The 23,746-nt window shown below is 47.5% G+C and overlaps 2 protein-coding genes across 4 annotated transcripts in view; one reads left to right on the top strand and one right to left on the bottom strand.

Moving 5' to 3' along the window:
- Nucleotides 1–18,930, bottom strand: part of LOC106751298 (guanine nucleotide exchange factor for Rab-3A-like) — a 34,837-nt gene extending 15,907 nt beyond the window's left edge. Inside the window, exon 1 of one of the 3 annotated variants that reach the window (XM_014632169.1) lies at nucleotides 18,662–18,930. The gene's annotated coding sequence lies outside the window, so the exon portion shown is untranslated. Of the gene's footprint in view, nucleotides 1–2; nucleotides 253–18,661 lie in introns of those variants that run through there. The other 2 variants (XM_014632167.1, XM_014632165.1) reach the window with 2 other exon arrangements.
- Nucleotides 1–23,746, top strand: part of LOC106751295 (phosphoinositide 3-kinase adapter protein 1) — a 75,128-nt gene that overhangs the window by 4,976 nt on the left and 46,406 nt on the right. The gene's annotated exons all lie outside the window — the stretch shown is intronic.

Below are 23,746 nucleotides of genomic sequence, written 5' to 3'. Positions count from 1 at the left end.
ACCGAGGGCGTCAGCTGATACTGCCGGGAGCAAAAACAAAGCTACGTCGAATCTCGCCGGGGCGACATACCTTGCAAACGAAGTCCCCACCAGCACGTAGTCAGCGACATTCGAGCGTAAAGTACGAACTGCGCGATAAATCACGACGAATTGCCAAGTCGGCGAACAAAAGCGGAGAGAGAGAGCTGGCCGATTCGAGAGAACGTGACTGAATCCGCGCTACGCGACGGTTAGGCGCGGACTGAGCGTGCCATTTCCTCCCACTCTGAAGCCGCCGATGATCTCTCGCCCCTTCTCTCGTTCTCTCGCTTACCCTCTCTCTCTTTGTCTCTCTCTCTCTTTGCTCGGCATCTCCTCGATCATCATCCCCCTCGTCGTACATCATCAACCTGCCGCGGCGATCCCGGGAGAAGTTACGTTCCGCAACCGCGATGCACGCTCAGAGATGTTATATGATGACGATGATGATAATGAGGATGAGGTTGATGATGAGGAGGAAGAGGAGGAGGATGATTCGGGTAAAATCATAGCGCGAATCGAAGAGCCGAGCGCGAGAATGAGGAAGCGCACGGCTCGCGAAGTCGATCTAAAACGCAATTTCACATTTAACCCTAGAATAGGCGCTGAAATTGTACACTACTTCGGGAGAGGAAAACTTTACATTTCCCTCTTATTTTATCATGTTAAGGTTGATAGCTTCGAGCGAGCTGATATTTTTATCTGAAATTCTGTAGTGCCGAGGCTTATTATCGCGAATTCATGTGACTTCATTGGCATTTTTTATGGTAAAGTAAGTTGAGGTTCTCAATCATCTAGTGAATTCACATTTTTAAATGTGAAAATCGTGTAGAATGTCGCCAGTCTAGCGATGTACTCGTCTAGGAGACTCATCAATTTGAAGATGTAAAACGAACGTCACGAGCAAGGATCAATATCAAAGGGGGAATGTTTCGGACGCTGAAGACAAGCCTCATCTTCGGCTACCTTCTCGCATCTCCGTTGAGAAACGTCGATTGTCCGTGTCCACTTACGAATGAATAATCGTCATCATCGTCATCGACCGACGAGTCTTATTCTCTTTCTCTCACGCGCGGAATAGCTCGTCGATGACTGTCCGTTTCTACTCGGGGCGTACAGGCAGTCCTCGATTGTCTGCATCTACTTGCAACCCGGCAAGGGTCGCTGCCTGCCTATTGGCCTCGCATCTCCGACAGGGGCGTCGGTCGATGGACCGTGCGTGTTTCCACTTGGCAGCGTAAGTTTATACGTTTGATCCTTCCTTCCTTCCTGCCGCCCCGTGCCTCTCAATCGCTCCGGCCGGCCGATAACTCGTCCTTCCGTGCGCGTTGCTCGACAACAACATTCCTCTCTCGCAGCTATCAGTGGTGCTCGAATGGACCGGCTAGCTGGAACGTTAATTATAGCGTCCGTAATTGAGTTTGATGGGGCTCAATGAGATAAGTGTGACCCTTGTGATGCAAGGCGGCCCCTATCCGCGCGCGGCCGGCCAGCATTAAATGCTGGACCGTCCGCTCGTCGTTTCCTCCTGCGCGCACATGTCAAATGTCGAAGTCGACGTGCGCAATTTCCCTCCTTCCAAGAAGGAGCCCAGGAAGGAGCGTTATTCGCGGCGTATTAGAGCTTCGTAACAACGACGCTCGTTAAGAGCGCGAGCCGCGTGATATAATGTGATCGAGATACAAGAGAGGGAAAAGGGAGAGAGAAGACACCGCGCGATATCGTCCTGCGCTCTTAATTGGCACTGGAAGCGACTGTTGAAACTTGCATCCGCCGAGTACCGTGGACGACGGATCCCGTCCATCCGCGAGAGCAAACTGAAAACTCTTTCTATGTCGCAACCACGACACATTGTGTTCGTCCTCTTCGTCTCTTCTTTGCGCCGCAATAGCGAACGCGCCTGACCGAACGACGGGAACGTCGGGCTGGGCCTGCTGAGATCTCTCGAGTGTATCCTGTCGAGGCCGATAATGAAGCTCGTCCACCGGGTTGAAACTTCATTGTTCCCCTCCTAATTGTGAGCTTTGTTCGCGCGAAGCAGGCGAGCGAAATAATCCGGCCGCTCGTGTCGGGAGAACCGACACGCCACAAAAATATATAGAATGTCCGTGAGAAGAGGATGTCCGTCGAAGAGAAAGAGATAGGAAGGGAGAAGAACGATGAGAGAAAGAGAGGGAGAAACTTGTTCTTCGCGTAAAGTTTATCCAATTTTTCCGTGCCAGAAGTTTACTAGCGAAGTTAATTATCAGGCCGTTAAATACAACAGGCGGGAAGTTTTAATGAATGAAGAACACAGATGAAATTTCAGATAAGACTCTCTCCCGTCTTCCCCCTCTTCCAACGACTCCTCACGATTACCCGTAGGTGGGTTTTAAAATAAAATTCTTTCGAGTCGCGGTTTCTCGAACGGCTAAATTCGCGGAGGTCGCTGTTCCTCACGCCGTGTAGTAAACATACACACACATACACACAAATACACATGTTTGAATGTACACGTACGTGTGTCGGACGTATCCTCGGTTATTTATGTACCATTTCGTCAGTTTCGAAGTCGATCTCGTCTCACGTTGGACAGCCGCACGTCGGTACGCGTGCGCGCGCGAGAAATGGCTCGCTCGCGTTCAGGATAGGTCGGGCCGGAATTCGCGGACAAAATTTCCGCCAACTGGAAAGAACTCCCAGGGTACTTCGGCCCCGAGAGAGCATTTCCTGTCCGACGGTGGAACTTGAAAAATTCATGCTCAAGGATGGGCTGCGCGGCGTCTCTGAGGCTCCGTTAATATTTCAGCAGCGGCTGGTACCTATTAAATTACATCTTTCAATATTCACCACGAGCCGGCCGCGCTCTAGAATTTCGGGATAAGAGGCTGAACTCTTGAGGGAACTTCTTTCACGTTGCACGTCCCTCTCGTTAAACCCGAGGAAGCAATATCCGCGGGAAAAAAATGCCCTGTTGATCGACATCGACGTAAAGTTCGTGCCTGCCGTTTCGCTTCTGCACGCTCCTCCAAGTTTTGCCCTCTCGCGAAAGTACACGCCGATTATTACATGCAAATTACCGAATCGACGTGAAACTCTGCGAAACTCCATTTATCTTCGAGTACTCGAATGTGCGGACGAATGTATCGCCGATACACTCGCGTACGAATGGTCGATCGGCACCGTAACGAAACGCAAATCACACGGTGAGACACGAATTTTCCTCGCGTGACAGGACGTTATGAATGAACGATTAGGCAATAGCGGCGACAACGGGCTTCCTACTATTTTACAGCGTTTCCCGCACCGAATTATCTAACTGCAATCGGCGCCGAATAAAGCCGCTTTTTTTATCGAACAGGTCTTTAACCGGCTCTGTTAACAAATATATCGCGTTACATATATAGCCGAGAACGCGCAATAAAGAGAAAGAGAGAGAGAGAGAGAGAGAGAGAAAGAGAGAGAGAGAGAGAGAAACTAAAGTTTACGACGCTTTACGACTAACTGATTCCACAATTCCGCGTCGAGCCAATAAATCATCGCGCAACAACTCGAGCAAATCCCCGGGGGAGATTAAACACTTCGTCGTCGGTTATTTACGAGATTCGATGGGAAGATTCCGCGCAACCGAAGAGAGAGAGAAAGAGAGAGAGAGAGAGAGCCGAGCGTGGAAGCGTCCGCGAGCTGCACCAGCGGATTGAAGAGCTGGGCGACGCGGCGGAACACCGCGCTCTTTTCCACCGGCGCTTATTTTTAAACGCGCAGTCGTTGCACCTAGCGCGAGTCCGCGTGGCCATAGAAATTCCGCACGCATACCCGATATTACATACGCCGTATGTAGGGACGCCTCCTATGTGCCTATACTCCGGCGACAGTATCGCGCACGGATCATGTGTAAATACACGTTCTCGCGTTCCCCTCGGGCCGTGACCCGACTGCGCACGAGCCTTCGCGGTGAATTCCATCGTGAAAAGGGCCCCCTCTCTCTCTCTCTTTCTCTCTGTCGCTCGCCCGCTCGCTCTCGCTAGCTCGTAACACACCGTCGATGCTCACGTGTGTACAGGATCGTGTCGTTAGGTAGGTCACAGAGAGCAAATGCCTCGGACAATGGACGACGGCCAGGCGATACACATAATGGGTTTATTATTTTATTATAGCGGTGTTGCGCCGCATCCGCCGGCGTCAACGAACTCGCCCACTCGCTCGTGCGCGAGCGCGTAACGCGCTTCTCACGGCTGATTATTTTGCGCTGGGGTACGCTCTGTCGCGCTTCTGCGGTTCTCGTGCGTGTGTTTCGCACAAAGCCGGGAGAAAGTGTGAGGAACGCGAAGAAAGGCAAAATTATCCGGGGGGAGGGAGGGCCCGAGCAACGGAGGTCGTTAGAAAAACGACGGACGGATGGGCGGACGGTCGGCATTGTGACGCCTCCAACAATGTGGTTGATGATAATTTTTCCCTGAAAAACGCGAGAACGTTTCTTGCCTCCCAAAGTTCGCGACAACCGGCGTCTATCTCGGTGAGAAACCGAGCTTCAGAAATATTATAATATTGCATTCAGCATCCTCATCGAAGCGTATGCTTTCGGAGCTCTTAGTTCGTCAGTCGCTTATCCGTGTCTACTTACGGACCAGAAATCATGATCGCCGATCGCCGCTATTTGGCACGTGGCCTAGACTGTTTGTATCTACTCGGAGCGCAGCCATCCCTAGACTGCTCGTATCTACTCAGCGCGCGGGCAACGCTGACATCCGTATCTTCTCGGCGCGCGGCCAGCGCTAGACTGTCCATATCTACTTGGCGCGTGGACAGTACTCGACTGTTCCACTGGCGCGAGGCCAGCCTTAGACTATCCGCATCTACTCGGCCAGCGCTAGACTGGCCGTATCTACTCGCGAGCAACCAGCGCTAGCGTCCGTATCTATTCACGAGCGATCAGCGCTAGACTCTCCATATCTACTTAGCACGCGGTCATCGCTAGTGTCCGTCTCCACTTGACGCACGAACATTACTCGAATGCGCGCGAGGACGGTCTGTATCTACTCAGCACATGGCCAGCGCTACGGTGTGTAGCGAAAAAAGAGCACATGCCGCATCCAAGTAAATGTTATTTGTTTCATTAGTTTCAATATTTCGTAAGTTTAAATATCCGCGAATAATATTATATAAGTTCGTCATAAGCATCGAATTTATTCCAAATATATTCGGAATTCGATTAAATTAAGTGTTTAATATATACTTCGGAGAATATTAAATTAAATCCAATTAAGATTTATTCATTTAAATGAACAGAATTTAACTTTCCTTCAATAAGATATGTAATTATATTACAATATTCCTGAAAAGAGAATAAATTCTTTTTTTGAATACGTGAGCTTTACTCAAATTTTTGATGAATATGTTTTGAGACTGTTATCGAAAAACATTCTCTTAATTGAAGAAAGCTATTATTTAAAAGAAGGAAAATAAACTGAGTAATTGCTTTTCTCAGCGGTGGAATGATATTTTTCCCTGTGTATTTACTCGACGCTCGGATAGATACTCGCCTGTCGGCATTTACTTAGTGCTCGAGCATTCCTAGACTGTCTCTACTCGGCACGCGGGCAATCCTCCGCTGTCTGTATCTGCCCAGCGTGCGGACAATACCCTTCGTTTCTATTCATTCTCCGATGCTTCTTCGCTCGTCTCTCTATTCGCGAAACAATTCGGCGCTCTCGCCGGATCAAAATCGGTCCTGAATTTCACAACGGAAGAATGTGCTAACGACACTCGTATGCGTGAATCTAGGACACCGGGTTTAACGTAGCGTCAACAGGAATTTTCGCAATGTATCGATTTACGTACGGCGAATTACGTCGCGCATATGATACGTCGGTTTAAAGTTCATACCGATCGAAGGGGGAGCGAATTCCTCTGAGAAAGTGCACTCGAGCGCATCTATTCCGCTTCAAAGAGCGCAAACGCCGCACAGTGCATGCGATACCGCGCGTACAAGGCCGTGGGATCGTTACACCTCTCCCGAGATCATTTTTGAAATTGCTTAATTGCGTTCGCTTCTTAAGTCGCCTATAAGCCGGAACTATTATTCCAGACAGAGAGAGAGAGAGAGAGAAGAGGAGAAAGATTCCAGCCAGAATCGCATGGAACTATCGTCGATCGCAGAATATATTTCCAATTAAAGTTTACTGCCGCTTAAACGTAACGTCGAGCGCACACATGTTCGTGATCGACGAATCCTCGTCGATCAGCACATGTATTACGGCACGCAGAAGCGCGCACGAAGAATTTCCGGTTATGAACGTTGGGTAACCGTCTGAGTGAGTTTTCCCATATTTCTTTTTTCTTGAATAACGATGACGCGGACAACAATATTATCGATGCAAGCGTGTCAACAAGATCGTCGTTACGTAGTGTCCGATATTGTCGAAACGAATTCGTTTTCTTTGCGCGATAATTGCGCGAAGCGATAATTGTCTGTCGCAACGAGGAAAGAACGTTGACGTAATGCGGCACTTAATACGGCAATTTCAGTCCGTGGACGTGAGTTTGTCTCCGCTTTCCTCTGTCGCGGCGACTGTCCGCGACAACTTTCCTCCGTTACCGAAAATGTATTCCATTCTACGTCGGACACGCGTCACTTCCGACTTCAGATACGATAAAGCGAGCGAGATTTATACACGGTTAACACACAACAATTTCCCCTCTCAGCGTCCCCCTCGCGTTGCGAGCGTTCTTAGTTATCTACGACTGACACGATGCACGCTGCGCACGTAAGCGCGACGCACCTTATCGCGCATCGAATAGAGAGATGCACCAGCGCGACAATCGCTCCGCGCTATTCCACGCGAAGGAATCTCGCGGAGTCCCGATGAAATTGAAACAGAATCCACGAGCCGTTCCATCCAGTCGCCCTGAAAGCCATAAACTTCGTATGGCGCAACAAAAACAACGCGAAATGTCCCGGAACGGGAAGAGACCGATCGATACGCTCACCGCAACTGCGGGAAATGGAAAAGCCGTTTCGCGCTCGTGTGTATTTTCTAAAAGGGGAGGAAAGGAAAGGAAATTTTAGCGTTTTTTTTATTCAGATTTTTCGATCCGATAGACCCGTTTGTGAAACGGGAGAAGATCCAAGCGTGAAACGGAGAAGAGCGTAAAATAGCCGTCGCGATTCCCGGCATTTTCAAAGCCAACGTTAATTGCTCGCGCGCTTAACCAACGGGTTTTTCCCGAACAATTACAGCTTGAGAGCGAACGGACGCGAACGCCGGACCTGCGCGTTTTTGACTGCTCCCGCGCGAGATTAATAGTCTAAGTTATCCGACCCAAACCTGCGACAGTACCGTAGAGTCGAAATTTTAATCCTGCGTTAACCCATTAATTCTGCAACACAGTAGAAGCTAAGATAATAAAATGGGTTCAGCTTCAATCCAAATAATATAATTTCTTCCTACTTTAACCTTGAAATAATCTCAAACGTCCGTTAATCTTAAATGTCAGTCTTCGCCGTTTTGACGTCAAAATAAATTGTTCAAGGTAGTCTTGAAGTGAAATCTGTACGATTGAAAGTGGCGAAAAAAGTCAAAACCATCAGCTAACTTATTTGTCCAGTCATTATCTACTCGCTAGGATAAGTGAAGGTTACATTACTGACTAGCAGCAACGTTAAACACAGATTCACTATCTCGTGGCTAGATATCCACGAGATTCAATTTCTACCAGGGAGCATTCAAATTTCGACTCGTGTACACTCGAGTACTCCGTCAGGGCCGGCTCGAGGACAATAATCGCCCCGCACATTCACCCGGTCTCGCCGGTTCGACGGCACCGCGGACCGGAATCCGAGGGAAACCGGTACGACGGGTTCCACGCTCGGTGGCTACTCGGCGGTGCACGACTTCCCGTACCCGTAACTCATAAGCAAGATACCTCTCGTGTACTTGTCCGTAAAAATCCCGGCGGTCGTATCTCTCTTCCTCGCGCACCCGCGATCCTTCGTTATCCCGTCGGACGCGGCCACTCGTTACGCCACGAGCGCTTCCTCCGAGGAACGCGAGGAGGGTTGAGAAAGAGCGGAGCTCGAGAAATCTGTGTCGCGGCTGTGAAAGTGTCGCCGCCTAATGCGAAGGTCCACGGTATCGAGATTTCGTGGATGTAGAACGGAGGAACGTTTGGAGGCCGATGTACGCGACGAGATTGGTGTCGAAACATGTGACGCGTGGGACGAATGTCACATATGGGTTATAAAGAAGCATCCGTTATGAGGCGACACGACTGGCTCTCGTTCGTGGATTCTTGTTGTCCCGACGAAACGAAGCACCCTCTGAATTACTTCGGGAGAGATTTCGCTCGAGAAATAGATTGACAGCCGCGTCGATCGAAATCGAGCGAGTTTTTCACCCGCACGGAGCGAATTCCTCCATTCTCTGAATCGCCGAGTGAATATTTTCATTTGAAATTGAAGAACGAATTTAACATGTCCCACCGTTACTGAAACAAATCTCCGTCTGAACGGCTGGGATCTTCTTATGGATTCAAAATTAAGATAGATAAAATCAAGTTGAAATTACTCGTATGGATCAAGAATCCATCCTGCAACGTGAAATCAACATTTGCCCTCTGATTTTGAGTGACGATAATTCCGCCGTGGCGTCGAATGAATTTTTACCCGCTTTGAGTGACATTTCACTCCGAAGAAATTTCGCACCTTCGGTACACTATACATCCATGCGATTCTTATCGACTGAATAAAATGAGATGTTTGCTGAAAAGTGTAAAATACGTGTCACGATTAAAGCATTCCGCACTTCCCCCGAATTTTAAGTAAAAACGAGGAGGAAGATGTGGGAATATCGCGGCAGCGTTGGCGGCGAGCCGCGGGAAAAAGCTCGTAACGGGCCCATACATCACACGGTACGGAAGCGGCATAAATATATATACGGCAACTCGGTTAAATAGTGGAAGAAGTCATTAGTTCCGCCTCTCCAACTAACGTCCAATCATATCGCTCGCCCTCGAACGGTCCTCGGACACTCGCGCTAATTAATCGTATTATGCGCGTATATCGCGTGCGGGCGTTTCTCGCATTTAATCGTAATTAAAGACATGCGTCCTCACACGTCACAAAAATTCCAGCCACGCGCATCGTACGTTCACGCACGTGAAATCCGCTCGGGTTGCACCGCGTCACGTAACATTGTAATTATCGGCCCGATAACCGGTTCGGCGTACGCACCGCAGCTGGTGCCTCCGTCACGAGAGAGCGCGTTGACTTTGTCTAAGCGAGCGAGAGAGGAGGAAAGAAAAATATATCGCAGACGCGCGGACGCTCGCGCTGAACTTTCATCGCGCGACCACGCATGTTAATTACCACGCCTCGTCGTCGACTGTCGCGATTCCGTTATCGCCGATAATCCGCGCGCATACGCGAGGAAGACCCCCGACGGAGACCGGTTCTCACCGGTCTCATTGAACCGGTTTTCGAAAATGCGCCGTCGCGGAACCGGTTGACGAAACAAAACACGAGCGATCCCCACGGATCGTAGTAATTGCTGTTTGCCTGGTGAAAAGTGAATGAAGGGCGTCCTCGAAGCCGAGGAAGAGGAGGAGAAGAAGGAGGAACAAGAAGTCCGTTTCGACTCGCACAACTCGCGTTCGCGTTCGCCGAGGATACTCCGACGCTCGGATTGATGATCGTGTGATTGCCCACGCGATCGCCTAATTACCGCGAAGCAGGCACGAGACTCGATCGGCCAGCAGCCGGGACACTCCCGCAAATAAGCTCGCGAAAGCAAATTAATTGGGCGCCCCGGCGCTGCACACGTCGCACGCGCTCACCATTGTGTTGCTCCTCTCCTCCATCCCGCCTTCCATCCATTATATACGCGCCGGTACGTGCCGCGCCACGAGTTTTCCAGATTACAACAGACCGGGCACTCTTTCCGTTCCGCCACTCCTGCGTCGTGACACAAAAGGCTCGTGGCATTTCAGGAGAATTAACGCATCCGCATGCCGCTTTCCACGCGGCCTCGGGTTTCTCCCATTGTGCGCCGCGGTGGTAATGATGATGATAATGGTAATGATGATGGTGAGGAGACACACGATCGAGTCCCTCATTATGCTCTTTACGCGCGATCGTTCCGGATATTTCGAGCGTCGGAAATGTAAGGGAGATCGGAGCGGTAATTTTTTAGAATTTCGGTGTTAAAACTTTTCGGACAACTTATTGTTGCCACTGACTAAACAACGACGACGGCGAAGACTTTCCTCCATGTTTTTATGCCACGAAGGATCCTAATCTGTACAGTTTCGTTTGTAGTAACCAAAATGTGGTGGAAGTTTGATTGAAGCGATCTTCGAGTAAAAATTAAAAAAGTTCTTTTTCAAATTAAACCTCAGTAAAGAAAACAGACATACAAAGAAATAAAATTGTGCAAAATGTATCAATGTTAACATAAATAAGTAAGAAAACGAAAAAGATTGCGGTCACACAAGCAAATAATATTAAAATATAAGTATTATGATAAATTGTTTATAACAAATTATATTTTTTAAGTGTATCGTTCCAAGGAATAAAAACTACTGTCATTTGTTGAAATAGGCAAAAATGACAAAATGGGTCAATAAGCGGCAAAGTTTCAGCGGTGACGTGAGCATACACCGAGAGAAAAATGTGATTAATCTCGATAAAATCAGTCGTTTCCTGCGTCAACCGTATCCTTTTGTATTTCCAACAACGAAAGGTAGTAGCAACAATATGTATATAAGGTCATTACCGCCAACTAGTACTAGCGTTTACTAAAAAGATCATTTTCTACAGTGTAATTATCTCATTAAGCAATTATAATCTCAAATACCAAAAGTTTTCCTCTCAGTATATACACTCAGAGAAGAAAAATGGGCTTAATCCCGGTAAAATTACAGTAATTTCCGGCGCCAGCCATATCTTTTTCGCTTTTTCCAGCGGAATAAGCAGCAGAAGCAAAATAAGTGCACAAGTTTATTATGGCAAACATTGTATCAGCCCTCGCTGCAAAAATGGCTTCCCCGCCTATAATTATTTCACCGTACAATTACGTTCATAAATACCGAACATTTTCTTCTCAGTGTATAACAAATAAGACGATAACGACGCTGTTGATAATCTTTGAATATTACCAGGAGAGGAAACCGGGACATTACTTAAACGGGACACATGTTTAATGTACGAGCACAATTTGTCCGGCGACTGCACGAATTGATTTGTCTATTTCGCCAACTACGCGAAAATCGCGCTACGATGATGACGGTGCTTCATCAAAGCGCCGGTCGGTCGCGACGAGAGAAGACGAACTTCGTCGCCGTCGCCGTCAAGGTGATTTGCAAATGCCTCGGGAATATTTTACGCCAGCCCTGAGACTCGCTTTAGAAAGGCTGACAAAGTCTCGCTGAAGAGAGCGAGCGCGCGAGGGAGCAAGTAGAACAGCCCGCCTCGAGTAACGGCATCCGGGACTTCAGGGCCGTATGTTGATAACGAAAAAATTTATTCCTCCACTCGTAATACACCCGCGCGTTGTCTTTTCTATCGTACGCGGCGCGATCGCGAAACGAAAATGTAGCTCGCTGTGTTTTCCACGCACCGGCTTATCACGCTCGGCGAAGGAGCAAGCGGCATTTTATAAGCGTCGTCTTGAGATCCTCGTGTAATTAGACAACGGTGAAAACGACGTAAATCCACACTAATTAACTCAATAAGAAACACACGCGATATCTCTCTCTCTCTCTCTCTACCTCTACGTGTGCACAATCGGCGTGCGAAAGAGATGAACTTGCAACACTTTGTCGAAATATTTCGCGCGTGTAACATTTCTCTCCGGGTGACACGCGCCAGAATGGGAGAGAGTAGAATAGATTCGAGTATTTATTTAACCCTGCGATCCAGACCTCGAATAGACAAATGTTATGTCGCAGTATGATATTAATGATGATTTTAGTGACGAGTAAAGGCGAGACAAGTGAAAAAGCAGGAATCTGCGGAAATTTACGTAAGAACTAAATGTAATGTGATGTAACAGAGACACAGAGAGAACATTAGGAGTAAATGACGAAAGAATGAACTAAATGCTACGTATTAGAAGCCAAATGCGTTGCATAAGGCATGTGTGAGGAAAAACCGAGATCCCAGTGAAAATCTAAGAAAATAAGGGAAGAAAAGTAGAAAGAAATAGAAAAGACAATTCGGGGAAAATTGTTCAAAGTATTGTATATACCTCGAGTATCAGCAGTAAGTCGAATGAGATCAAAATCAATAAACAAGAAATCAAAAAAACCAAAAATAAAGATCAAGAATCAAGGATGCACAGGTGTTACGAAGAGAACGGAGAATACGGGTTATTGTGACAAGATTAAAAGAAAATTCGATGATAGCTTTCTAATTAGTTTCTAGTTGATCTCAGACGCCGATACGACCGTTCTTCTTAGTTCCAGGAGAGAGAAAGAAAGAGAGAAAGAGAGGGAATAGAGACAAGGAAGAAGACAGGTACGAAACGATCGCTTTTCGAGCGGCAAAACGATCCTTCGTCACTTTCTCGTAATCGCGGCAATCCAACTCGCTGCGATCGGATCTCATCTCGGCGCGGTATAATCAGCAACGGTTGAGTAACGGAAATGAACGTCAGGTTGAAACGTTCGGCGCGAACGTGGCTTTTTCGCGTAGATCCTAACGAAATATCCCCCGAGTTCCGTTCGACGTGGCCGTAACACGCACTTTTTTCCGTGTGGCCGCGCACGCGCGTACACCGCCTGCGCGAAGTACTAATTTGTGCCGTGATCATCAGCCGCGAAATAACAGCAATTATGTCGTCTATTAAAGATAAGTGAGTGCAGTGGCTTCCACAGACACACCGGGCTGCGCGTTACTTCGTTGACAATTACAGGGGCACGTTAATTACGTCTTGCTTCAAAGCAAAGGCTTATCTAAGCTTGGCCCGTCGGCTCCACAAGCGACGTAATTAACGAGGGTCGCGACTCTGAGATCACGTAAAATACGCGAAATAGGCGTGCAATATATTTCGGCAATTTCACGTCTCGACGAGTACCAATTCTCGACAATAGTCGGGTTTACCGTTTATCGATCGCAACGTTGCGATTTATTCCGACGGAGTTCCGTGCGTTTATTCGCGAGACGTGTCCGGAGCGATCTCGTTTCTCGTCCAGCGCGCTTCGCGTCGCCATAAATAAAGATGTGCTTTCCTCTTTGGGTAATGAAAAACAAAATAAATCTAAAAGAATATCTCCCTTATCTGCGAGAGGATGCGCGCAGTAGTACATAGTTAAACCGTCGGTCGGAATGATTCTGTGTTAATTCGTCTCGCGTTGCTTACTCCTTAATCCACTTGTTTCTGGCTTCATGCTCTGGTAGCCGCCTTGCATCGAGCCGGCATAGAAATATACACACTTTATCCCGATATGATACGATAGATTGCTATTAACTCGGAGTTTAATTGAAACGCCATGTTTGTCCAATCTCTAATTTCCATGGGCGCACACGAGCGAGCAAGCGCTGAACGTTCGCCGAGTAGCCGTTTCTTGCTGGATAACGTGCGCTGTTTCCTGCGGAGCGGCAATTAATGAACGCGTAGAGGCAATTTACAGCAATGTATCAAATATATATATATATATATATATATATGTATATGTATAGATTTATTTACACGTATACATATTTGTGCATATATATGTATGCCGCACGACGAGGATCCGAACGAGACACTTTGCACGCTCGCTGTACAATAAGCCGACTTTCACCTCGAGCGGAGCGCGAGTGCTTTCGCGTCGAAAGAGAAATCCCATATAGCGACGATATATTTTAGGCCGGACTTCGCTTAGCCGCGTCGCGATCGTATTTCGCCGCGCCGTACTAGAATATTCCCGGACTAATTATCCGATCGTGCGCGCAGGTGTTGCGGGTCTTGCACGGGCGCACGCCGCGGAACATCGCGCGCCGCCGACGCAGCCGCCGTTGCTGTTGAGTAAAATTAGACGACGCGTCTCATCTACTCTTCTCTTTTTTTCCCACTACGTAATTATGTAACGGTGAGATGTATAAGGCCAATTTACCGCGCTGACCGCTGCACGAGACGCCGTTTCGGCGAAGCGTTTCGCTCGTCGAGAGGCTAATCCGCCGTTCCTTGTTTCTCTTTTTTTTCCTTCTGTCTCTTTCTCTTTCTTTCTCTCTCGCTCTATTTTTTTTTTTATATATAACGAAACGAGAGAACGAGTTGAAGGTTCGTTAGACTCGCGGGATCTCTGTATTGTCATGCCGTTGCCACGGGGTCTCATTTTCGCGCTCTCTCGTCTCTCGTAGGTTCCCCCCACATTTTTCCAATTCTCTCTTTTTCAGGAAACATTGTCATTTGCCCGACACCCGTTACAATCAAATCGTCGCTCCCGAGGGACTGTCGCGCATATAGAATATAAATGTCACTGTCCTTGTCACGGACGATTGTCAATTATTTTGTTCTCTCTCGCGCCTTTTTTCCTCCTTTTTTCATAATCGGTTTCCCGCTGGCGCCGCAGCGCCGGCTCTCGTTCCCCGCGACAGCGCATCACGCCGCTTTCTCTTATTTCCTAGTTCAATAAAAAACCGGAATCCCCCGCGTGAAGGTACTTCTTCGTCGCGGACGCGACTTCCTGGAGGTTCGCGCGGGCTCTGTTAAAAAATTGCTTTCGATTCGCACGGGCAGACGGCGGAGATACCGGAGGCGTCATCGATATTTACGGTGGGATTGCTACGCATTAACCGCATTGAAAAATTTATCCGGTTTACCACGCCGATACCCAAACGTGCGAAGTGTAAATAGAAACAGAAAGTACGCAAACGAACGTAAAAAATGTAGAAAGCGCGCGATGAATATGTGATACGCGTGCGATCGATTCGCGAATTCTCGCGATCTGTGTGTGTGCGTTTGTGTCGCACACACACGCGCCTATCGTCGCACATCGATGCCGAAGCATTGGGAACCACGGATGCGTGTACCTCCCATCGGATTATATTTAAAGTTCGATGAACCGTGGGCTCATGCTACTCATGCTTGCTGCAATTCGGCGGACGAAACAAACGTCGGAGAAATCGAACGCCCGTAAGATTCCACTCGAATTATTCCCTCCTCTCTCCGCTTCTACTGTCGCTTCTTCTCCTGCCTCTGCTTCGTCGTTCTGCTTCGAAATGACGAGACATTCATGTCACTCGTGCGTGCATGTATCAAAGCAGTGCCCGCGTTTCACTCTCGCGGCACGTCTCTTTCTCTCTCTCTCTCTCTCTCTGTGTATGTGTGTGTATGTGTGTATAATACGTTATCAAGCATCTGTAAAATGCCGCTGCCGCCACCGCCTCTTCTTCTGCTTCGTGACTCGAAATTACGAGACATTTATTTAATTCGTAACGCAAGCATTTCACTTTCGCAACGTGATGCATCTCTATAGTACCATATCACGGGTCTATAAAATTCTGCTGCTGCTTCTTCTTCTTCTTCTTCTTCTTTGTTCTTCTTCTTCGTGACTCGGAATTGCAAAATATTTATTGAATTTGCAACGTTCGCGTTTTATTTTAGTGGCACGATACATTTCTGTAGTAGCGTTATCGAAAATCTGTAACGATCTGCGCCGTCTTCTTCTTCTTCGGCTTCTTCGTGACCCGAAATGAGACATTGATTTAATTCGCTTATATAGAAGAAAAAGTGGTATTATGGTCCTTGTAGGTCTTATGGATCCCTAATCTGATTTCCCCCACTAAAATAGATTTAATACGGTCTCTTTTTCGAGGTTTTCATATCGAAGTAGTTATTTCATTATTACTAAGTTAATAATTCGAATTAAGTTTAAAAGTCAATTCGTTTTGCAGAAATTATTCTTTTGACAGTTAGTATCTACCTTCTGACAAGCAAGTCAGTGTACTTACATTAAAAATTCACGGTTATATTCATTGTTGTTCCTTCTAAGGGAATTTCTTTTAAATAAATATATGTTATAACAAAATCAATTTTTTAAATGTTTGTTTCAACAGTAGGTCACATTACCATCCCTTGTCCCTTTTCGACCCATTATGCAGTACATTTTTATAAATAACGTCCTAACTAATAAATACTTCATAACCTTGAGTCTAGAATCGATTGAACAACACTGAACGATGCAATCGTTAAGATTTCAAGGTAAAATATTGATTTTTAACGAAATTATTCTATAAAATAAGGGGGCCATAATACCACCTTCTCCTCTCTCAACGCAACGCCCAGATTTCACTTTCACGATACGACATGGCCCTCTCTGTATACCGCGTTATCAGGTAATCACTCCGAAAATACATTTCACTAGATGTTACCGATATTATGACTTCGCATTAGCGCGTGAATGTCGGGCGAACACGCAACATCGGGACTCATTACGCAGATTCGACGACCGGCCGTACGCTCTCCCTCGCAACACCTCGTAGAAAGGTAATTTTTAATTATACCAAACACGATCGTTTTTTTCTTTCGCGCGATTAGAAAGTGCGGAGAAACCTCTGCAGTGCTTGCGAACGGACGTTACATTCGAAGGCTTCGCCGAGGGAAATACAGCCGGGAAAATCGCGCGCAAACGCGATCGCCGCGCGACGGCCGCGAGAGAGCCTCGAGTTGTTATAACGGGACTTCGCTATTTCTTATCGCGAATTATTATTTCCCGCACCGTGCTGCGATATTTCCCGAGACGCTCTCGGACGTGATCTCACGAAGCGACTTGTGAATCGGCGGCCGATCGTCACCGATTCCCACCGACACGATCGTGTCGATTCGGATTCCTCGGACAGCCGTCGAGAACGCTCGGCTCGCGGCTTCTCGCTTCTATCGGGGCGTTTTAGAAAGTAACGCGGTGACACGTGAGAAATTCGCAGCGGACGTTAATTCGCGACGCGCGCGCGCAAGCAGAGACGCAATGAAATCTCTACATTGCGCGAAATCGCGAGGCGCGCCGGCGACACGCACGGATTATCCGATTTTCTCCGCTTCTCTCTTTTTCCGCCTCCTTTTTCATCCGCCTTTAATCACGAATCTCGGGGGAAGTGGCTTAGCGAACACCGACGCCGGTCCCGCTGATAAAATCTCCGAATTTAAATCTGTCTCGCGGCCGACAGGGAGGGAGGGAAATCAGCGATTGGATTTTTCATCCGGTCGCAAAAATCCGAGTTTGGAATTGGTACATGCTTTCAAACGCAACGCCCCGCCCCCCCCTCCCCCCATAAACAATACTGTTATCAGTTAGTAATAAACCGCCAATCGCGGCCGGTTTCACGAACGCCCATAAAATGATAAGCCTGGCCGCGCGCCCGCGCCTCTTTATTGTCACGATTACCGGACCGGACGTAACGGGAAAACGGCGTCTCGCTTACGTAACCCAGTCGAAAGGAGCGAAAAGCACTGAATCCTTATTTGATATTCTCGGGACGACGGTGCGCGTTGCTCAAGGCGATACGCAGCATACCATCGCGCGGCGGAGACCTACTTTTTAAATCGCCGCGCGCCCGCTGCTGCGTTTTCGCTCCCACGCACGCATTCCGCAGGAGGAGACGCGGCGCCGGGCCGGGCGAAAAATTGGCGGGCCGGCAATTTCTAGCCGCCGCGCGACTAAGGAGAAGATGCCGGCGTATCTCCTGGTGCCGGGATCCATACTGAGGAAAATGTCCGATCATGCCTGGTCGGATAATCCAATTAAAAGGCAGCAAACGGATGTATCCGATTAAATATCCGATCATTCGATTTCGTCAGACGCTTCGTCGGATAAAAGTGTCCGTCACTCGGATCGGACAATGAAAAGGAACAATCGGATACATGAATTAATCGGTTCATCCGGTGGAAATTTTTCTCAGTAGCAGCCTCCGGACTTTCCGGGTCAATTTATCCCCCGTCGCTCTCGGACGTGACAAGCAGATAGAAAGTTCGATACGTTCTCACGTGCACGCTTCTCTAATTGCACGCTTGCGTTTTGATTCCGCCGTGTCGAGCACGCCGGAAACCCGATCGCTCGCTCGTTAAGATATCGAGGCCTCGAGATCCCGAAGCCGGTCAGCTCCGAAATCACGGACTTTCCAGAAAGAGAGAATGAGGGAGGGACGAGAAACCGATACCCGGCTCGCGACCACCTTTCGGACGGGGGACACATGCTTCCCATTGCTGCGCCGGGAGCGCAGCTCTCGAAATCCGGAAACCAGCGTTTGTTTATTTATTTATTCATCTCTTTCCGCCAAATAAACATTGCCCGACACTGCTGCGATTTCAAATATCGAAAACTGATTCGGGTGCAATGTTTCCCCCGCGTCTAAAGATCCCCCGTACTCTCCGCAGACAAGGAAGAGTAAATAACGAGTCCCATGCGCTCGCACAAACGCTCGAATCGCGCTGGCGCACCTGCCAAAGAAGCGCGTCCGCTCCGACAGCGAGACGACGCGACGGCGGGATGCACCGCCGATCGACGGGAGCGCGAGATTTTCTCGCGCGATGGGAGGCGGAAAATCTCGCACAGCATCCGGAGAGTACGAGAACGGACAGCGGGCGAGAGTGACAGGGAGAGAGAGAGAGAGAGACTATGAGAGAATCAGTATCGATCCGACGAATACGGTCCGATTCTAATAATGGGAGCGACCAGACGTACTTACCAGCGGTGCACAGTTAGACGCGCTTTGCCGTCCGAAATCCGCGACGAAAATGCAAACGATCGCGAAAAAGGAAAACGAAAAAGGGGAGGAAGATGAAATAGAGGGAGGAGGAGGAGGTTGGGAATTCGCGAAGGACGCGCGAGCCGGAAACGCGAGCGACGTGATGCAGGTGCAGGATCGCAGCCCGCCTCTCAGCCCAGGAGCCACGAGACACTCGCGTATTGTCAAACCGGTCGGTCGGTGACGCGAATCAATCCACTCCTGATGTCCGACACGCCGCGGCGCAGACTGACCTTACGGGACGCGGTGCCGCGAGCGACGTCGTGACGCCGTGGACTACCTGCTGGTGGCGAAGCCCTGAACTAGAAAGAGCGCGCCTGGCGGGTCGGTTGATGGTCACCCGGCCTTCGCGTTTCTCCCGATTCTGCGGACCGGATCCGAGGAAGCGCGACTTGTCTCCGACGATACTCCGTCTTGTGACCTCCCTTCGCGACCTGACGGATCACTCGCACCTGCGGGTCGATTGCGCATCCCAAAACTTAGTGAGAATTGCAAAAGTTAGAAAATTCACTAGATTAAGTGTTGATCGATGAAATTATAGATATTCTAGTAAATCTGTTCACTTTTGTCATTCTCACTTTCTAATTCTCTACGTTTCTAATTCTCTACGTTTTGAGACGCACAAACGACCGCCTGATCGTCCGAGAACGCGGAGATGGTCTGAATCGCGAATCAATTGGTCAATTGTGAAGTAACAATGAGGAAAGGAGAACCTGTCGGCTGTGCTTTGTAATTTCGACATCACGTCCGTTCGCGGCGATGAATAACGAAGGGTATTTAGGTCAAAGGTGAGAGTACGCCGCCTATCGTACGCAGTAAAGGCAGATCTGGTTCGAAGCAACGGACAGCAAATGTACTCGACAGCACCGTCGAAGAGCCGAGGGCAACCGTCTGATCTGCCAAGCCTGCCACTTGCAGGTCGTTGGCTTGTGTATCGGTTGCCGGTAAGACCAGCCGCCGAGCAGCAAGGCCGCTCGCCGCGAATATTATCGCAACAACACGATGACACTGTCGGAGAAGAGTGAACGGTCGGTTGATGGAAGCACCACGTCGGTTATCGGGGTCGCGTAGACTTGAAGACCTCGCCGTGAGCTTACGCCCTCTCGGCGAGTCTCGCGGCTACAGTACGAAGCAGCGAGCTACAGCAAGTATGAAATATAGCGGAAAAGAGGAAAAAAAGGAGCGAGGGGGCGATGAGGAAAAGAAAGCGATGACACTGTTTCTGGAAAAGACAGATGGATACCTATAAAGAAGAAGAAGAAGACACATCTCGTTATCGCGACGGCTTTATAGAGTCGTTTGGGCGACTCCCTTATGAAATCCGAAAGACGCGAGTCCTCGTGGAACAATCATACCGCAAACGCACACAATGATGCTCTCCTGTGTATACATATAAACTCAGCGGGAGTAGCGGCGATATCGATTCGCCTCCCTTCCTAAATGGGGGGTGGGGGGGAGTGGCGTTACGTCTCTTCCGCTCGGCGCTGTCGCGGATCAGCGTGTAGCCGGTCGTCTTGCTCTCATCTCGCTCTCGCCTCATATCATCCCTCGCGAAAGACGAGAAATGCGGCCCGACGAGTGAGGGAGTATTTTTATAATAAAGAAGACACCTGACTCCGGACTTCTGCCGACCCGGTCTCCCCGCTGCGACCTAATCCGCTGCCCATTTTCGCAATTTTTTACGAAAGCTCCACACGGAGTGACCAATTGCGCGTCACGCTCGTATCTTTGCGCTTTTTCGCTGCGAGTGAGAGCCGACGAAATCGTCGGGGCTTACGTGTAGCGAATAAGAAGGCACGGGCATTTGCGAATTTAACGGACGAGGTCAACCCGAATCAAAATCTTCCGTTAAACAATTCAAGGAAGAAATGATCGAATTAAATTAATACCAAAACCGCGGCAATTTTTCCCCACCTACAACCGCGGATGCGTCACTATTGACTCATTTCTTTTTTCTCAATTATCCGTGAACTATAATGAACCTTATCGTTCGATTGCTTTATAGGTAAAGACCTCCCAGTGATGAAAATTCAAAGAAATTGGAAAAAAAGAATCCGCAAGTAGGTAAAAAACGACCCAGCCACGGTTCTATCATGTTAATGAAATTGCTGAATTAAATTACTGAATTGAGTCCACTTTTACCTTTTATGAGGGATCAGATCGCAACTGAATCGCGATTAAATCGCCGATCGAACGCCGCTTCTCAATGCACCCTCTTGCATATAAAGTAACATTTTACCACGTCGATAAAATGAAATCTACGAATGACGTACGACGTAAGGTCGTAGACGCAGAATAATGCGCGCGGCGATAATAAAATAATCTGCTTACGTCTTTTTCTTTCTGCTCCTCTTCCTTTCTTTTTTTTCCCCTTTTCTTTTCAGACATGGCGGCGCGCCACACATGAAAGATATTAAATTCCATTCGAACGAAATCGGTCGGCGATAGCGCGCGAAGGTTAAAGGGAGAGGCGTAGGTAGACTATGGCGAGCGCAGTATAGAACGGTGCTGGTAGGTCAAAGTTTAAATTGACACACAGCCTCGGCGCTCCCGACGAGCAGCTGTCGCCGGCAAAGCCGATCGGGAACACAACGGCCGGCTCTCGTTATCTAATGCAGCCACATTCGCGGGACGTTAAGTAGTAACAACGTAGGCAGGATAATGGCATTCAAAGAGCTGTTTGCAGTTCAATGGAGGGATGTGCGTTGTATGCAGTTATGCGCGCAGAGAGGCGTGTATTTATACGCTTCTCTCTCTCTCTCTCTCTCTCTCTATCTTTCGGAACGGACGAAAGAATGAATTCGCGGTGTTCCTACCTGGCGACTCCGCGAGCGGAATATTGGCACGTACACTCCGTAGTCAGGTGTGATCCCAAGGATATCCGGTGGCCGAAGCATGTCCTCGATGATCTCTGGATATGTTAACGATTCGCTCGTAAATAATAAGAATGGTATTGAAAAAAAAACGTAAGCAGAAAAGCTCAAGCAATAAACGAATCGACGAATCATAGTCGAGAATTTCAACATAATAGACTTACACGGAGAAGAGAAATGATCCTATCCGTATAATACAATTCACAACTAAAATTTAGTTAGATCCAGTTTTTAGCTGTGGAAGCTAAAAACTAGGTATAGAAACACAAAGAATTAGCTAAATTAACCAAATTTTAGTTGGATTTTATTCCGTATTATATGGACAGCTAATTTTTACCTCTGGGAGCTAGTTTTCAATCTGAGAGTTAGTTTTTAATGTGGGAGCTAGTTTTCAGCTGTGAGAACCAATTCATTTTTACCGTATACTCTCGAAATTCCTCCGGATAAAATTCCGCTCGAAAAATAAAATGAGCCAAGATAAAATTCCACTCGAAAAGTAAAATGCGCCAAGTCACTCAAAGTCGAGTGGCTTTTCGCTCATATAAAGTGAATTCTTCCATTCTGAATCGACGAGTGAATATTTTCATTAGAAATTGAAGAGCGAATCTGACGAACTCCATCGTGACTGGAACAACTAATCATTCACACTCTCTATAATCAGCTGAAATATTCAATTGATCTAAGAAAGATCTAAGAAAGAAAGAAATAATGACCAGTAAGAGCCAAATCACGGTTTTGTAACGATGTATACAAATTAAGATAATGTCTCAGCCATCATTCATATTTTCGCAACATAAGAAAAAGAACAAAATGTTTTTGTTGTTTAGAGAAGGTTTTCTAAGGGGCTTCTATTAATTACTGAGATTCAAGGATTCATTCGTGGAAGATTAATTCGCCGCGTACATTTTCCCAAAAAATTCTTCACATGGTACACTGAGAAAAAAAGCGTTTGGATCGACAAAATCGGCGGTCACTCTTATTCAAAAAAATATTTTGTCTACTGAACAAATTACGCATTGGCGCAACAATACGTTGCATTGATTTAGTCACTGACCAAATCGCAATCGTTGAATCAATTAGTAACTCGTCGCAGCAACTGTATAATTTGTTCAATAGACTAAAAAGTGGTGCTTGAAAAATTATTATTCGTTTAAGCAAATTTTCGTTGATTCTATCGATTTTCTTCTCCGTGCGTAATATACGATAAATATTTATATGCTCCCGCAAATAATAATTTACGTACATCGCTATAACTGCCGCGATTTGCGGCCATTATTTTTTTCTTTCTCAATCGCATAGGTTGCGAATCCACTTTACAATTTGTCTTAAACATTCGCTCTCTTGATTCTGGATAGATGTATTTTCACTGTCGCTTGAATTCACGAATGAATTTTCACTCGTTTCAAGTGACATTTCACTCCAAAAGCTTTAGAGAATACGTTCTCTCGACGATTTTCAAACGTGACAGGCCGTTTTCGCTCCCTGTTTAAGTATTACGTTTTAACGTTTAAGTATTATGTTGTTTAAGTATTACGTTTTAAGTATTACGTTTTACGTTCTTTGTGCACCACAGCCTTAAGAGAGACAAGATTTGTAAAAGAAAAGACCCGAAAGAAAAGCCCGAAATCAACGTGCACGGTCCCGGTCGGATACTTCATCCATGCGTTCCGAATCGATCCCGCGGGGCAGTTAGGTAGGCACACCAGCAAAAATCGCAACCGAGAGGAGGCAGCCGTCAGATAAACGACCGAAATTGCGGAGAAGCCTCCGAAGCGAGAAGCAAAATGTTTCGCTCCAGTTCCCAATCATCCGGCGCGCCGCGCGTCGAGCCTCCAATTCTGCATGGGAAATCAAGTTCCCCGTGTAACTTATGAAAACGGCCAAATCGAACATAATAATCCGACGACAGACAGGAAACGTAGAAATCCGCGGGAAAAGAACGCGAGATCGCCGAATCATTCGAGATTGATCGCAATCTGTAAGAATGCGCTTTCCGATCACACACTAAAAGAAAAGAGTGCCACATTTAAGTAAATATTTTATATTAAGGAGTATCAGAGTAATAAAAATATTGAGGTAATTATCTTGCCTAAATTAAGTAAATATTACTTGAATATAGTCTTTTTTTTCTTTCACTATGCTATATTCAAGT

Source organism: Dinoponera quadriceps, unplaced genomic scaffold, assembly GCF_001313825.1.
Source record: "Dinoponera quadriceps isolate SergipeBrazil2010 unplaced genomic scaffold, ASM131382v1 scaffold10866, whole genome shotgun sequence".
Lineage (NCBI taxonomy): Eukaryota > Metazoa > Arthropoda > Insecta > Hymenoptera > Formicidae > Dinoponera > Dinoponera quadriceps.
The sequence above is the reverse complement of the archived record's forward strand: the minus strand, read 5'-3'. Positions and strand labels throughout refer to the sequence as shown.